The sequence below is a fragment of the Ictidomys tridecemlineatus genome, chromosome 10 (assembly GCF_052094955.1).
Source record: "Ictidomys tridecemlineatus isolate mIctTri1 chromosome 10, mIctTri1.hap1, whole genome shotgun sequence".
Lineage (NCBI taxonomy): Eukaryota > Metazoa > Chordata > Mammalia > Rodentia > Sciuridae > Ictidomys > Ictidomys tridecemlineatus.
This window is the reverse complement of record NC_135486.1, coordinates 123336250-123353447: the sequence shown is the minus strand read 5'-3', so window position 1 is coordinate 123353447 and position 17198 is coordinate 123336250. Positions and strand designations below refer to the sequence as shown.

Sequence of the window (17198 nt, the reverse complement as noted above, 5' to 3'; positions counted from 1 at the left end):
TGGGGTGAAACCACAATTGGGTCAGGGTCATTACTTTTGAAAAACGAAATGAAAAAAAAAGTCACAAAACTATAAGTAAATAGATCAGTAAGGTACAGGGAAGGGAAGGGGGAGGAAGGATAGGAGGGAAAGGGAATTGGGAAGTACTGGGGACTGCATTAGAACAAGTTATATTCCATGCTTTTATTATTATGTCAAAATGAATCCTAATGTTGTGTATAATTAAAAAGAATAAAAACAAAACGAATACGAAATGAAGGTTTTAGATTGCAGCGCTAACTCGTCTGAAAGCCCCGAGGCCTTAGAGACTGCGCGGGGCAGAGGGGCGGGGCGAGGAGGTGGGTCACGTCAATCAGATCCCGCTTGGCGCCGCCTAGAGCTTTTCTGTGTTTCTTCTTGGGTGGGGAAAGTTTCAGGGCTGAGGCGTCGTTCCCCAGTTCCTGTCACTAGCAGGCTTTCTCAGATCTGTGCACCCCCATCTCTTTTTTTTTTCTTCTCCTTTGCAGTTTGGTTTACCCTGAACCAGACCTCAGTTCAGTGTCCCTAGCCATTCTTCCAAAGTGTGGATGTGTGGAGGCTTCAGACTCTGCCAGAAAATGCTGGCCTCCAATGGAAAGAGGCTGCGAGCACCTCTGAGGTGGAGCCGGTGCCCTAGGCAGGGGCCAGTGCCTGTCTTCTGTACCCCTCAGAAAAATCTCAGTCTGTTAACTGGGACCTGGTGCTCACTCACTGGGACAGTAGTCAACATCCTCTCCTTTGGACTAGTGTGCATGAGTGGAAGAAAGTGATGGAGAAACTACATGAAAAAAGTTATTGGAGTTACACTGTTGCTGTGTGCAGTGTAGCTGAAAGGAATAGTTGGAAGCTACTTTGGTTCAATTCGCAAAGATGCTCTTAAATTTAGAACTATCTAACCTTGGGAACTATTTAGATGACCATTCCTCAAGTGTTCAAAGAAAGATAACCAATTAACAGGCATGTGGTAAGAAATACTTTAAAAAAATTATTATTTGAAAATATTTTGCTTGGGAATGAAATTTTGTATTTTATATTTCGTATAGTGACATAAGTATAAGTTTTGGTACAAAAGATTCTTACAGCGGGTGGAAAATTCAACATCTAACTCCATTTCAACCGTTTGTAAGCTGTGTGAATTGGAGACATTGCAAAAAAGTTTCTTTTTTGACAGAAAACCTTTTGATGACTCTGCGTATTCTAGCATTCATATTATTTGTCTATTTAGAAGTCTATTTAGAAGTAAAATTTGGAAAATTTTGTCTTTTCAGAAATGGTGGTATGAATCATCAGGATCTGGTGATCCATGAGAATAAAAATAAAGTTACTGAAGCAGTGAATACCCTCAATCCATTATTATTTCTGAAAAATTAACCAGAAATAGCAAAAAGGATAATGCTTATTTTGTTTGACAGCAGTGCCTGAATCAATTCTAGAAATAGGTGAATTATTACAGCCATAACCCTTCTTTATTCTTATTTTGATGTTGATTCTCACTTTAGGGCTGACCCTGAACTTGAACTCACTTTTAATTCTCCTTCAACTCTCACACCCTGCTTCCTACCTGCTCTTAACCCTGAACAGGATAGACACCTTACCCTCAATGATCCTGAACATGACAGACATTATTTTCAACCTCACACTGCTCCTCATGATGAACTAGACCCTAACTTTAATCCTGACTGTGATCCTGACACCTACCTGAATATTACCTTGACCTTTATCTCTGACCTTCATTATGTTCATGAGCATGACCCAGAACCTCACCCTAGCAAGGACACTGCAAATAACTCATCTTGATTCCAGAACCTGACTCTGATCATGAATCTTATGCTCAACATAGCGACACCATAAACCGAACATCAGCCTCATTCACCTTGTTGGTGATTTGAACTTTATCATGAACCTGACCCACACCCTGATACTTCCCTGACTCTCCCTCTCACCCAGTTACTGTTATGATTTGGATATAAGGTGTCCCCTGAAAAGCTCATATGTTAGGAAATGTAGGAATGTCTGTAATATCATCAGAAGATTAAACCACTTGCCGATTAATAATTTAAATGAGTTACTGGGATTGTAATTGTAGGTCAGTGGGATGTGGCTGGAGAAAGTAGGCCATTGGGGACATAGCCTTGGGGATTATATTTTGTCCCTGATATTTTTTTTTCTCTCTCTCTGCTTTCTGGCTGCTATGAGCTGGAAGCTTTCCTCTGCCACTTCCTTCCAGCCAAACATGGATGGAGACCCTCTGAAACTGCAAGTCCAAATACACTTTTCCTCCTCTAAGTTGTTCTTGTTTTAGTCACAGTGACAAAAATCTGATGAACACACTTACCTTTCACTCAGGCCCTCAACCTGACCCTGATACCAACTCATATGCTCACTCACTTTCATGGATGTCCCTTACACTGAACCTAATTCTAACTTTGACTTTAACACTTACCCTTCCAAAGAAAATCCACCAGACTATGACCCTGGCTATGACTCTTATCCTGGTTCTTACCCTTCTCCTTATTCTGACTTAACTGACCCTAACTCTGTTTTTTATACTCTTGTACCTCACTATGTTACAATCCTGATCCTAATCTGACCTTAACTCTGACTTACCCTGACCACAAACTCTGATTCTGACCACAAAGCTCATTTTAACCTTGATTCTAATTCTTATCCTCACCCTGACCTTGGAAACTGTATTACCCTGATTCTGACACTGAACACTATTATTTTAAAAAACTTATTTTTTATAACAAAAATTTAAAATATACAAAATATTTTGAAATATGTATACATTGTGGAATGGATAAATGAAGCTAACTACCATATGTATTACCTCACACATAATTTTTTTGTGGTATATTTAAAATCTACTCTCAGCAATTTCCAGAATACACTACATAGTTGTTAACTATAGTCATTATGATGCATATCATAAATCTCTTGAATTTATTCCTTTGGTCTAACTGGGATTTTATGTCCTTTGACCTACATCTCACCAATAACCACCCTCTCTCACCCAGATTCTGGTAACTAGCATTTTACTCTCTGCTTCTGTGAGTCTGAATTTTTTAGATTCCATGTATTAGTGAGATCATTTAGCATGCATCTTTCAGGGATGGGCTTATTTCACATAACATAATGTCTTCCGGGTTCATTGACATTGTTCCCAAAGGCAAGATTTCCTTTTTTTTTTTTTAAGGCTAAATAGTATTCTACTCTGTGTCAGAACCACATTTCCTTATACATTCAACCATTGATAGACAATTAAATAGATTTTATATGTTGACTATTGTGAATAATGCTGAAATGAACATGGGAATTCAGATATCTTTTCAGCATACAGATTTCATAATCTTTGGGTATATAGCCAGTAGTAGGATAGCTGGATCCTTTGTAGTTTGTTCAGTTTTTCCCCCCATCCAACTTAGAGTTTATTTCTTTTTTAAAAAAAATTTAAAAAATATCTACTTATTTTTTTACTTTTCGGCAGACACAGAATCTTTGTTTGTATGTGGTGCTGAGGATCGAACCCGGGACGCACGCGTGCCAGGCCAGCGTGCTACCACTTGAGCCACATCCCCAGCCTCTAGAGTTTATTTCTTGTTATCCTTCTTAGCATGTAGTTTTCTTTCCCAAGATTGTTTTTTTCTTTGCTGCCCTGGTTCACATTATAAATTAATTCACAAATATAGAATTGTGCTAGAAACAATATTCATAAAAGTTCATATGCTTGCTTACATACAAAATTATCCATAAAAATGGCTTTCTGTACACAGAGTAAGAGAGTAGGTAGTCTCTTGTTGTCTTTCTGCATAATGGTTAAAAAGTAATGGTGGCATGATCTTTACCTCATAAGCTAATAATTTTTCCTACTTGCTCTATTTCAAAATAACAGTTTAAAAAATATTGTATCTTAAAGAATACTCAGAAAAAAAGTTTTTTTTTAATAATGTGCATGTAGTCCTGTTTCTAGAAAATTTCAAACCCCAGAGTAAAACTCAAAAAACACGACAGAAAGGCAACTCATTAATGGAACGCTGTTCCTGTGAATCCAACAACCATTCATTTTTGATTAGCACTTTTAAAATAATTTGCTATTCAACAAATAATGACCAAGTGTTTGCCATGTTATGTACCAGGTCTCTGCTGGGTGTAAGAGGGAATGTCAGAGTTATGCAAGGCAAGATGCCTCTGAGAAGTGAAAGGGGATGCTAAGATACATAAAATCATTAGTTTTAAAGATTTTGACCACAAATGGTTTATCATATTAAAAACTATAAAATTCCACTTTAAAATTATTTTTAATAAAGTTCTGACAATACTTTCTTAGGCAAAGAAACACCCAGGACAGGAGCTAAGAGGGACAGACTAGGAGGGGCAGGCTGCCAGGCTGCCATCATCAATTGGTTCAGCAGTCACCGGAGACCTTGGATTTGGGCAGAGAGTGAGGCAGAGCTGGTGGGGTCCACTTTCTGCTTGGGGGAGCATTGCCAGGGACTTCCATTTCAACCAGAATCTCTGGTCAAGTGAGATCCAGTTCCTGCTATGCCTACTTACTTATGTCTGCCCATGATGCAGTTTGTTTAACAGCCAGGATGCATGTTACCAGCACCATCTCTGGAGCCAGGCCCAGCTCCACCATGTGTTCTTTGGGACCTTGGGCAAATCACCTCTCATCTTAAAAGCCCAAATCCCTTGCATTGAAAGCAAGGTTCTGCTGCCACTCCTGTGAGGTGAGGTTTCTGTGGGCTCATGACTGTTGAGTCTAGAACAATTTTTGGTACCTAGGACTGTCTGCACAGTGAGCTAGGCACAGCTCAAGGATTTGTAGTGCTTCCTGGCACACTGATAGAAACTTTAACTGGAGGCCAAGGACACAAAGTTGGAGAATTCCTATAAAAAGCCAAATTACCTGGCTTTTCTAGAAAAACCAGAAAGCTGCTGGACATAGCCAGCTGCTCAGGGAGCATTTGGCTGTTGGGTCCAGCCACCACCTTCAGGTGCCAGCTGCTGACCTTTACCACCTAGCCGCTTCAGGGCTTATTCCAGCTGTCTGAGCACCTTTGAGCCCACCCCCTGGCATAAAGCGACAAGCCTATAGACCCAGTCCCTGCCCTCACAGAGCTCTAAGGCTACCTGCCTTGGAATGCAGGTGGTCTTCTCCCCAGAGGCCCATCTCTAGAAGATGTGTAAAGCTTGCTGGGGTCTAGGAGTTCCCTGCCACCTGGTTCCTCCACGGTAGTAACTGGATCACCCGGGAGCTCAAAGAAATGCAGAACCTTAGCCTCCCCATACCCGGGACTGGGAATCCGCACAGCCCGGGACTCAGGTGTGCTGTGGAAGTCTGAGAAGCAAGGTCTTTCACCTCAGAGCCCTCCCGCGGGTAGTTCTTGACCTTGCCAAGGTTTTAGAAGGGGCTACTGAGTAGCTGCACTGGCCCCAGCCAGGAAGGGGCTGTAGTAGAAAGATCGCTGGCTGCTGCCGCTGCTGGTGCTCAGCGATAAGGTTTCCGCGGAAGCCTCGGAGATGGAGGGGGCAGGGAAGGCGCTGCTGGAGGGCAGCTGAGGGCCCCGGACCCCCAGGTGGAGGCTGTGGGGCAAGCGTGCTGGATGCTCCCGCTGCAGTCCACGCTTAGGGTGCTAAAGAAGGAGCTGAGGCAGGGGGTCGGAGGCCAGCACCGGGCCACCCGGAGGGGACACGGGGCGCTTAGCGCCCTCTGGCTCAAGCGACTGCGCTGGCAGAAGCATAGAGGAAGGGCTGTCTCCCTCCGATGTGCAACCCACTGTGGTTCGCAGTCCAGAGGACAGCCCTTCTTCTGACTTGGACGTCCCTGCAACCAACGCAGAGCTGCCGCTGGCCTTGAAGCGCCGCTTTCTCTTCGTTTCCGTTGTCAAACATCTTCTCAAAGTTTGGATCCAGAGTCAGTAGTTACCTTTCCCTGGGTCGTCCTCATCGCGGGGCACCATCTTAAAGCAGTCTTGAGCGACAGGTCGTGGCGGATGAAGTTCTGCCCGCCAGCCTCGATGCGTTGGTATGGCCGTGCTCTGGAGGGCCATGGCGACGATCGCTGAGTAGAGTGACCGCACAGCCTGCGCGGCTCTCGAGGCGCCCCGGGTGTGTCGGGAGCAGGCTGCGCTAAGGGACGCTTTGGGCGGTGGCTGCCAGTAGGATCTGGCCGCTGCCCCAGGCGGCTGCCCTGGAGGCGGGCAGCAAAAGTCGGGCCAGTGGAGCCACAAGTAGGTGTTGGCAGTGGTGGTCGGCGGCGGCGCATAGGGCGCCCTGGCAGCCCCGGGCGCGTCCCTGGTTCTTCCAGATCTCCAGCCTGGAGACAGCCATTGGGGATTATCCAGCTACTGATTGTGAAAGCCAACCTAATAAATCCCCTTTTTATAATTATACTACCTGTTGATTCTGTTCCTCTAGAGAACACTGACTAATACACTTGGCTTAGTAGAACAACTCTGACACAAACTCAGTGAAAGAACTGCACTGAAGTGGATGAGTGTTGCCACAGGGAGGGGCACAGAGGCTGACACCCTCAAGAATTGGATGCGTGGGGATCCTGTCCTTCAAGACCAGGAGTGACTAGAATTGAGGGCAATTACCCACACTAGTCCATTCACTCCTGTTTCCAGCACTGTGTCCTGGTACCTGTCACTTACAAGGCAGGGAATATACTCTGTGGTTCTGCTGCTGCCCCCACCTGTAGGGGTATTATGGGGCTGTCTTGAACAATACTGTGGCTATGCCTATTGGAATGTCCGCAGAGTATGCAGCTTAAGAAAGTCCGGAGATAAGCTTTGCCTTGTGCTTTTTACTTGCTTCCATGAGAACACGAGCTGAGAGAAATCTTGCCCAGCTCCAACTATACCTTACTCCTGTTCAACCTCTGGTGTGTACTACTGTTGACCACAAAGACAGTGGGCCTCTGTGATTCTGATATGGTAATCATTGTGTCCAAATTCACTGATTACAGTCAAGGAAGATACAGGGATATTATATTACTGTGTTCAGTTACAAATAAACTCAACATTGCAATACCCTAAGACACAAATTCAGGAGAAAGCTACTTACTAAGAAGGCCATTCCATAAAAATGGTAGAAATATCCATTGTATCAGAAGCACAAATCTCAACGTAGGGATGCAAGAAATATGGAAAAACAAGGTGCTGCCCCCATGCGGACAGCTGAACTTAAGACCGCTCTTGTGAATTTGCAGGGACACCAAATAAAACACAGACACAATTTGCCTTTACACAAGTTTCAGGACAGCTTCCCCACTCTCGGCCTCAGGCTTCCCAAATGGGAGAGCAAGAGAAAATCACAAGAGGCAGGTGAGAGAGAGGGGACACGTTCAGAAGTGAGCTTTTATTGGGGGAACTCTTGTTCTTAGAAAGTTCTATCCAAAAAAGGGCAGAAGGGGCAGGACTACAAGGGATGGGTGAGTGTAACTCAACCTTAGGGGCATACCCACAAGGAAGATCCCTTATTATCCGAGCTAGACCTTGCCCAAGTCACAGCAAATGCAGTGGTTGGTCAGAATCTGAGGCATCAGGACTGGAAGGGTGTGGTCATTTATTGTGGCTCCCCACAAGGTATCCTAGCACCTCTGAAAGATCATAACTCTTTAGTAATAGTCCCCAAAATATTGAAGTGAATGAAATGTCTGATAAACAATGTAAAAGAATGATTTTAGAAAAGCTCAATGAGATCTAGAGAATATATACAAACAGATGAAATTAAAAGAAAGATAATGAAAGAAATTCAGCAAAAAGAGATTCTGGAAAATAACCAAACAGAAATCTTGAAAACAAGAGCTCAATAAGTTAAATAAATTCAGCTAAAGGCCTCAACAATAGACTCGATCAAGCAGCAAAAATGATATAAGTGCTCAAAGACATATTTTTAGAAACTTGTATTTAGGGAGAAGGAAAAATGGTGGAACAGAGGAAGGGTGTATTTTACAGCTGCTTCATGGCTCAGAATTCATGCCGCAGGAGTACACCTTCTCAGTGAGGTGGATGACGGAGGGGATTCACTGAAATTCAACATCAGACAGTAAAAGGATTGAAGAGACACAGAAATCCAATTGCATTGTACATAGGACAAGAAAAAGTACTTGGAGCCAGGCCAGTGGTGCCAGTGGCTCCAGTTTATCGAAGAGAGGAGGGGTGACACATGCATAAAAGGAGAGAAACACAGTGAAAATTTTTGGTAATCCTGTGAAACAGAAAAGCAATCTAATCTTAACTGAATCAGAGGCTGTGTGGTGAGCTGGTGTTTGAAAATCTCTGTTTTTCAGTTTCTCAGCGCAGGGCTGAGGTGGAAGCCATCCTGAAGTTGCTGAACTGGCACTTTCTGCTGAAGCTGCCCAGGAGACCATAGAGTCTTACTAGAAAGCACCTGCAACACGGCCTAGAGTGTCTCTGGTGGGGCCCAACAAAAATGGGCACAGAGGGGATTGTGCCCAAGGAGATTCAGGTTGAGGATATGGAAGGGATTGTGGCTTTCTTTCCCCTTGGGTCTGGCAGCACATGGGACCAGCTGGGGAGAGCCCAGAATTTGGTCAGGTGTGTGCAATTGCATCTGGTATCTGATCCAAAGAAGATCACATTTGTGGGTGCTGAAATGGGTGAGACTTGTGGGGCTAGTTATCTCACCCTAGGAGTGGATCTGTGGAGGGTTAGTTGCCTCACCCTGTGGAAGGATTTCTTTGGAGGTCTTAAGATGTAGATACCCAGCAGAGATTGCATTTTCCTGGCCCTAGAGTGTGCTGATAAAATCTCTCAGGTGCACATACTGCCAGGTAAGGTTATAAAGTTCTGATCAGAGCTAGCTGCCAGCTGCCAGTCTTGGGAACTTCCCATTTAGAACTCTACATTAGTCCCTCCTGGGAGTACATCAGTCTAATCTGTCTGGACAAAACTGTGATTGTCAGTACTTCCAATTCTATCCTACCTTATACTGGTGAGAAGGGAAGTGGGGTGCTATTACAACCAGCTGTGATTCCAATTACTGCAGATAGCAGATTGATGAGCAACACAAATAAGACTGTTTTGTTTTTTAAGATGTCTCTAGTTGAGTTTTATTCTTTGATTCCTCTATCAGAGAAGGGGCATGCTAGTTGCATCTCACCTAGAAGGAATGCTATGGGAATTGGGAGGGGGGCGGTTGCAGGTGGAGAAGTTTGATGGGAGTTGTCAATCTTAGCAAATGAATGTAGCTGGTGTATTGTCTCCATCAATCCTTGAGCACCTGGCCTTGCAGCCTGGGGGAATGATCAGAAGAGACTCCTAGGAAGTCCCCAGAGCTTTACTATACTAAGGTTCAGGAGGCATAAACAATAAGGGAAAAGGCTGTTTTATATTTCTGCCCATTTTAGGAGCTGTAGATAGTTTTCTTTTCTTTTTTAAAATTACCTAGGGAATGTAAAGCTTATATTCATAGATGAGTCACTGTTGAATGCCTACCCCAAAAGGTTTCCTTAATGAGTCATCACTTAACTCAGAATACTATAATACAAAGGTCAAAGCTCCAGAGTTCAAAAAGGAAAAACAATTTGCCTGTTGCTCAAGCAATTACCAGAGTTTTAAAAAACAAAATTAAGCAAAAAAGACCTTTTCCCCAAACTATCTTTGTATGACCCATTCCTAAGAAAGCCACATTCCAATTCAGAAAAAACAACTGTTTATGATGGAGTTAAAACAAAATCCTTGCCTTTGTGTGCTTAGTTTTCCTTTACTTAGTTTCTTAAATTAACCTATGAAATTCTTATTTGTGCTGCCTTCCTGAAAACTGTACCATGTTTTTACAAAGAAGAAAGAAAATTGCAAAGAGGTGTCTAATTTGGCAGGTAGTATGTTATGACAAGCAGCTGAGGATCTTCCTCACTCTTTCTTATTGTTGTGGTACATTTGAAATAAATCACTAGGTCAGTCTTGAAGCAAGACATGGAAGTTTTATTTGTTGGCAGGACAAGGGGCAGCAAGAAAGTCACCTCTGCATCCCTTGACCCCTTGCAAAATGTAGGATATCCCTTTTATAGCCCCAAACTATAAGTCACCAGTAAGTCAAAACCATGGCGATGTAGGAAGTGAGTCAGAATGACCCATGTCAGGGTACAGTCCCCTGCCCAAGAAAAATGGGAATTAAAGTGAGAATATCTTACAAATGCATTTCCTAATAATACGTTGTATTAGAATGAAAGAAACATTTTTCAACCACAATGCATTGAGAAACAGAGTGCGTTTAGCAAAAGGTGGCAGAGGTGGGGTTTTCTCACGGGAGAAGAATTCTTATATCAAATGGAGTCTCAGGGTAAAATGGAGTTTTGTCAAGGCACATATAGTTTGGTCCATAATATTATGCAACAAGATGGGTTAGTATGTTAATTTTTTTGGTGTCACATGAGGACTGAGTTTGAAATAAAATAAAATAAAAACCTGCACCACACTTCTCACAGTCATAGAGCTTCTCCCCGGTGTGGATTCTCTGATGCACACTAAGTCTTGACCTTTGCATGAAAACCTTGCCACATTAGTTACATGTGTAAAATTTTCCCCCATGATGGATTCTCTGATGAGTCCATTTGAAGATGGATATGAACTACATGTGAAGATATGAACTACACATGAAGGCCTTCCCACTCATTAAACACACAAGGAAAATCTCCACTCTGAATTCTCTGATGGACAATAAGGCAAGAGAGCTGACTGAAGGCTTTCCATATTCATGGCAGTCATAAGGTTTCTCTGCAGTGTGAATTCCCTGGTGCACAATAAGCTGTGAAAAACAATTGAAGGCTTTCCCACATGCTTTGCACTCATATGGCTTCTCACCAGTATGGCTTTGCTGATGGACAATAAGACTTGCACTATGGGTGAAGGCTTTACCACAATCAGTACAAGCAAAGGACTTCTCCCCAGGGTAGATGTAGCACTTTTCTGTGATGTGGACTTTCTGGTGCTTGGAGAGTTGTCAGCCCTAACTGAAGGCTTTCTTATATTCAATGCACTTAAAGATTTTTTCTAAGGAGTGGATATTTTTGGTGTACAGTCAGATTTGAGCTGAGTGTGGAAGCCTTCCCACATTTTGTGCAAACTTATGGTCTCTGTCCAGTGTGGATTCTCCGAGGCACAATAAGGTTTTCACTGTGAATAAAGGCCTTTCCACACTGACGGCACTCAAAGGGCTTCTCCCCAGTGTGGATTCGCTGATGCATGACAAGGTTTGCACTCTGACTAATGTCTTTCCTCCAAATGCTACACATAAAATGCCAGAACTGTCATAGCCAGGCCTAAATGCCATTTTGCTGCCTTCTATAAAAAACTGTTACAAGATCTGTTTCTGAGAAACTGAAATGAAAGCTGTTTTCTTATTTTAAAAAAATTGTTTTCTGTACTTTGTACCCCATAAAATGCAAATAGATTCTTGCCCCTGCTAACCCCCCTGCTTGAATTCAGACCCAAAATGCAGTTGTCTGAGCTGCTCTGCTAACTGCTTTTTCAGCTTCTGTAATCTGCTTGCTAACTGGAAAATTCCAGTCCTGCTTAGGGCTCTCAGGTTACACTAACTACTGTTTTAGCTTCTGTGATTGGCTTGCTTACATGATGCTAAGGAAACTCCCTGAGCTGTAGTTTTCATCCTTAAATTCTCAAGACACAGGCCAGGAAATTGCTGTTCTCCCACAGAACTTCGGTCTCTAGGGGTGACCATCCCTGACCAGGCAATAAAGCCCTCTAAGTTGTTTTAAATTCAGATTGAATGTTTTCTGAAGCAGCTCCCTATAACAGTCTCAAATCTTTCTTCTCCCTCTTTATTTTCCATCTCTTTGCCTATTTCCTGTTTCACATGATTCTCTTAATTCAGGTCATTGAGTGTCAAATTTCTGGATTCTTCCTGATATTGTGAGGGGTTTTCAGTTTTACTACATATCTCAGATTTTGGTAACAGTAACGGTAGGTTCTTAGTTTCAATACCGGTTCCTCCTCTTCAGATATATCAAGGCCTGAGGCCTCCTCCTGTGGGGTCCCAACTTTGATGTTCTCAGAATGTGCTTGTTGGTTGGATGTCTGACTTAGGAAATTGTCCTCCCCTTTCTCCTTTTTCACCTTCACTGGGGTCATGACCTCTCTCAATTCCATAATCATCTTCTCTGCATAGCAGATCTCCTATAGTGAGGGGATGCCCAGTAAAGGTCAAGCCCCTTCTAATCTTTTAAATTCAAAAGTTTCTTCTTAGGGGGGTGACTCAAAATGGGGTAGGGAGGAAGAACATGAGAAGAAGATTACCACTAAATAGGAAACAGAGGTGGGAGGGAAAGGGAGGGAGAAGGGGAATTGCACGGAAGATAGAAGGAGACCCTCATCATTATATAGAATACATGTATGACGATGTGAGGGAAAAGAAAAGTGTGTCACATTAGATTGGGTAGAGAGAAGTGATGGGAGGGGAGGGGAGGGGAAGGGGGGAAAGGAAGGACAGCAGAATAAAATAGACATTATTATTGCTGTATGTATATACATGACTGCATGACCAGTGTGATTCTGCAACCCGTACACTCAGAAAAATGAGAAATTATACCCCATCTGATTCAAATGTATGATATGTCAAGATCATTGTACTGTCATGTGTAACTAATTAAAACAAATTTTAAAAAGTTTTTTCTTCTTGATTTTCTTCTCAGGACCAGGATAAGTACTGTCAGCATAAGAACAGTGCAGAGGCCTGGCCCAGGCACACCAACTAAGAGCAAGAGGTTGGTGCTGCAAGAAGACCAGTTTAACAACTCCCCAACCCTTGCTCTCTCTCTAAGGGGTACACAGTCCAGGAACAAAGGCAAAGAAAGATGGTGTGGGAGAGGTAGTGAATATTCATCCTTATCAACAGTTTTGGCCACCTCTTAGGAAATAACCTCTTCGTTTTCCATTAAGATTTTGTCTTTGCTTTTTTCCATTATGTGTGTATCTGTGCTGATTGACTCTTGGAGATATATATATATATATAAAATTATACTATTATCTATATGCATAAAATTGAATAAATAAAAAACCCCAAACCCTTCAAAGATAAAACAAAGTGAAATAACAGATGAAAAACAACAAAAATGATATATAAAATTACATATAAAATTATCTATATATAATTATATATAATATATATTATAATTACATGTATAATTATATCTAAATATAATATATAATTATGTTATATATATAATTATGCATAATTTATATATTTACTGTTATATTATGTAATATTTAATAATTACTAATTACATAATATATTTATATGTAATATATAATTAGATAAAATTATATTATGTATAACTATAATTTACATATGATTATGTATGTAATTGTGCATGATTGTATATTTGTAATGATTTCATATTACATAAATATAATAATTTTACATAATATAATTTATGTATTTATGTGTAATATAATTATATAATTATAACATAATATATATAATATATATTATATATAACTATACTATATAATATACTATAATATATGTAAATTATAATATAATTATAATATATAGTTATACATTTTAATATTTTATTTATAATTATTACATACTATATAATTATGATATTATATGTATAAAATCAAACAAACAAAAAAAGCCCAATGAATTCTAACACTTCAAAGATAAAACAAAGTGAAAAAGCAGGTGAAAAAAGCCCAGTTATTCCTCTTCTCAGATTATACCCAAAGGACCTAAAAGCAGCATACTACAAGGACACAGCCACATCAATGTTTATAGCAGCACAATTCATAAGAGCTAAACTGTGGAGCCAACCTAGATGTCCTTCAGTGGATGAATGGATTAAAAAAACGTGGAATTTATACACAATGGAATATTACTCAGCACTAAAAAAGAACAAAATTATGGCATTTGCAGGTAAATGGATGGTGTTAGAGAAGATTATGCTAAGTGAAGTTAGCCAATTCCAACAAACAAACAAACAAACAAACAAACAAACAAATGCTGAATGTTTTCTCTGATATAAGGGGGAGAGACTCAATGTGGGGTAGGGAGAGACAGCATGGGAGGAAGATTATTTCTAGATAGGGAAGAGGGGTGGGAGGGAAAGGGAGGGGAAGGGGAATAGCAAGGATGGGGGAAAGTGATGGTTATCATTATACAAAATATATGTAAGAAGATTTGAAGTTGGTGTCAACATACCTTATATACAAACAGAGATATGAAAAATTGTGGTATATATGTGTATTAAGAATTGTAATGTAAAATAAAAGAGAGTGCATGTATAATGGCATAATTTGGCGTGAACATACTTTATATACAGAGTTAAGAAAACTTGTGCTGTAAATGGAAGAACCTGGAAGTGCGAATCCCCTCTACTTTAGCTCTTGCTATGTAAGAGGTCCCAGTACACCCAGGAGGGAGGGGTCTTCCGCGCACTGTTCGCTCACTCTGGCTGTGGCAGCATAGAAGCTCCCCCCACAAACCCAGGTGGGAGGGGTCTCCCGATTGGAGGGGCGAGTCCATTCTACAGTGGCTGCAGCGGTAGAGTAACTCCCCCTGATTACCCAGGTGGGAGGGGTCTCCTGCCTGGATGGGCGAGTCTCCCTTACCCTGCCTAAGGTGGTATACAAGTTCCCGGTGACACCCAGGTGGGAGTGCCCTCAACCCTGGCTGCAGGGGTATAAGAGCCCCCTCCTCCCTCAGTACCGAGGGGTCTCCTGCCTGGAGGGGCGAGTCGCAGCTACCCCAGCTGCAGCTGTATAAGAACCCACTCTTGCCAGACACCCATGTAGGAGGGGTGTTCCGCCTAGAGGGGCGAGTCCCCTCTACCCTGGCTAAGGCGGTATAGGAGTTATCCCCATTCCCAGGCGGGAGGTGTTACTGGCCTGGAGGTGCGAGTTGCCTCTACCCTGGCTGCCGGGGTATATGAGCTCCACCTGACACCCAGGTGGGAAGGGTCTTCCGCCTGGAGGGGTGAGTCCACTCTACCTTGGCTGCAGAGGTTAAGGAGCTTCCCCTGACCCCCAGGTGGGAGGGGTCTCCTGCCTAGAGGGGTGACTCCCCTCTACCCTGGTGAGGCGGTGTATCAGCTCTCCCAGACACCCAGGTGGGAGGGGTCTTCTGCTTGGAGGGGAGAGTTCCCTCTATTCTGGCTGCTTTGGTTTAGGAGCTCCCCCCATAACCGGATGTGAGGGGTCTCCCTCCTGAAGTGGGGCGTCCCCTCTACCCTGGCTGTAGTGATTTACTAGCTTTCCCTGATAACCAGGTTGGATGGGTCTCTCGCCTGGAAGGTCGAGTCCTCTCCACCCTGGCTCTCCCGCTGACATCCAGGTGGGAGGGTCTCCATCCTTGAGAGGCGAGTCCCCCCTACCTTGGCTGCAGTGGTATAGGAGGTCCCCTCCTGCCTCCAGTGGCGAGTTCCCTTTATCCTGCTATGGCAGTCTATGAACTCCGCTGACAACTAGGAGGAAGGGATCTTCCACCTGTAGTGAGTCCCCACTTCCTTAGCTCTGGCTGTATAGGAGCTCCCCTGACACCCAGAATATGGGGTCTCCCTCCTGGAGCAACGAGTCTCCTCTTCCCTGGTTGTAGTGGTATACACGCTCTCCCAGACACCCAGGTGGGAGGGGTCTCCCGACTGGAAGGGCAAGTCCGCTTTACCCTGGCTGCAGTGTCATAGGAGCTCCCCAGAATACCCAGATGGAAGGGGTCTCCCATCTGGAGGGGAGAGTTCCCTCTACCCTGCCTGCGGTGGTATAGGAGCTCCCCAGCCACCCAGGTGGGAGGGGTCTCCCTCTTGAAGGGGAAAGTACCCCCTACCATGGCTGCGGTGGTATAAGATCTCCCCCTGACACCCAGGTGGGAGGGGTCTACTGTTTGGAGGAGCAAATGCCCACTACTCTGGCTGCAAGGGTATAAAAGCTTCATCCCTTAATCCAGGTGGCAAGGGCCTCCCGCCTGGAGGGGCAAGTCCCCTCTACCCTGGCTGAGGCAGTATAAGAGCTCCTCCTGACACCCACGTGTGGGGGGGTCTTCCGCCTGAAGGGGTGAATCCACTCTACCCTGGCTGTGGCGATATACAAGCTACCCTGACACACAGGTAGGAGGGGTCTCTCACCTTGCCAGGCGTGTCCCCTGTATCCTGGCTGCAGCGATATACAAGCTCCCCACACCCAGGTGAAAGGGGTCTCCTGCCTGGAAGGGCAAGAGTCCACTCTACTTTGGCTGGCGCCATATAAGAGCTCCCCCACCAACCTGCACAAGCCAGGTATCCCCAAACAGTACCCTCTTTTACCCCTCATTGGTCCAGGTTCCTCTCTGAGGATCTACTCACCTGGGGCGGAGGAGCGGAATTGGCTGGTCTCTGCACCCTGAATTCTCCCTGTGGGAAACACAGCTCTGCCAGTCACCTGAGTCGCCTTCACTGCTTGTACCTTGAGGCCTGGCAGATAACATGGACTTGCTCCAACCCAGCCCTGAGCGATCCCCTCCCTTCCCTCCCCTGCCCTCTGGCCTTTCATGCTGCCCCTACCCCAACCCAGCCCTCTTTAACCCTGACCCTTTGTGCTCCAGTCTCCAGGCCTGGGGGCTTGTCTGAGCCCCTGACTGCGTCCCTCATGTCCCTTGGCATAGCATGGAGTCTCTTCGTGTTGCAACTGACCTGGGGGCCCCTAACTTGGGCCCCCCAGCGGGCTCACCTAGGTGCCCCTGGCGCTTCCCTCTGTCTCCTGGTCCTCATGCAGCCCCTACCTCCCTTCCTCTTGTGCTTTTTCCTGGCGCTTGCAGGTCTCCTGCTCCTTGGGTCCCTCATCACAATCCATTGGGTGGGTCCCTTGCCTGGGGGTCTGTCTTGGGTCATGACTCTTTCCCTACAGTGCACCCTCCACGATCCCCCACCGTGCCCTTTCATCGCCCTTCTCCTGGCCCCCTTCATTTGCCAGGCCTTCTTTGCCAGGTCCCTGTCCCTGGATTCTCATCTGGTTCAGAGTGCCTTATGCAAAACTGAGTCCTATCCCTTGCCTGGGCCCCTTGCTCTCTCTGGGCCTTTAGTCCTGCACCCAGAATCCGGACACCTGGCAGTCGCCGTGGGCCAGGAGCCTGCCTTCCCCCTGCCGGATCCCCTGCCATCCCTCCAAAGTCTTGTCCACTGCCCTGAGCCCCCTGCCCAAGCCCTGGCCCTTAGATCT

The 17198-nt window shown here is 44.3% G+C and overlaps 1 pseudogene; it reads right to left on the bottom strand.

Moving 5' to 3' along the window:
- Nucleotides 1–5936: 5936 nt before the first annotated feature.
- LOC101974389 (uncharacterized) lies at nt 5937–16832 on the bottom strand (annotated as a pseudogene).
- Between the last annotated feature and the right edge of the window lie 366 nt (nt 16833–17198).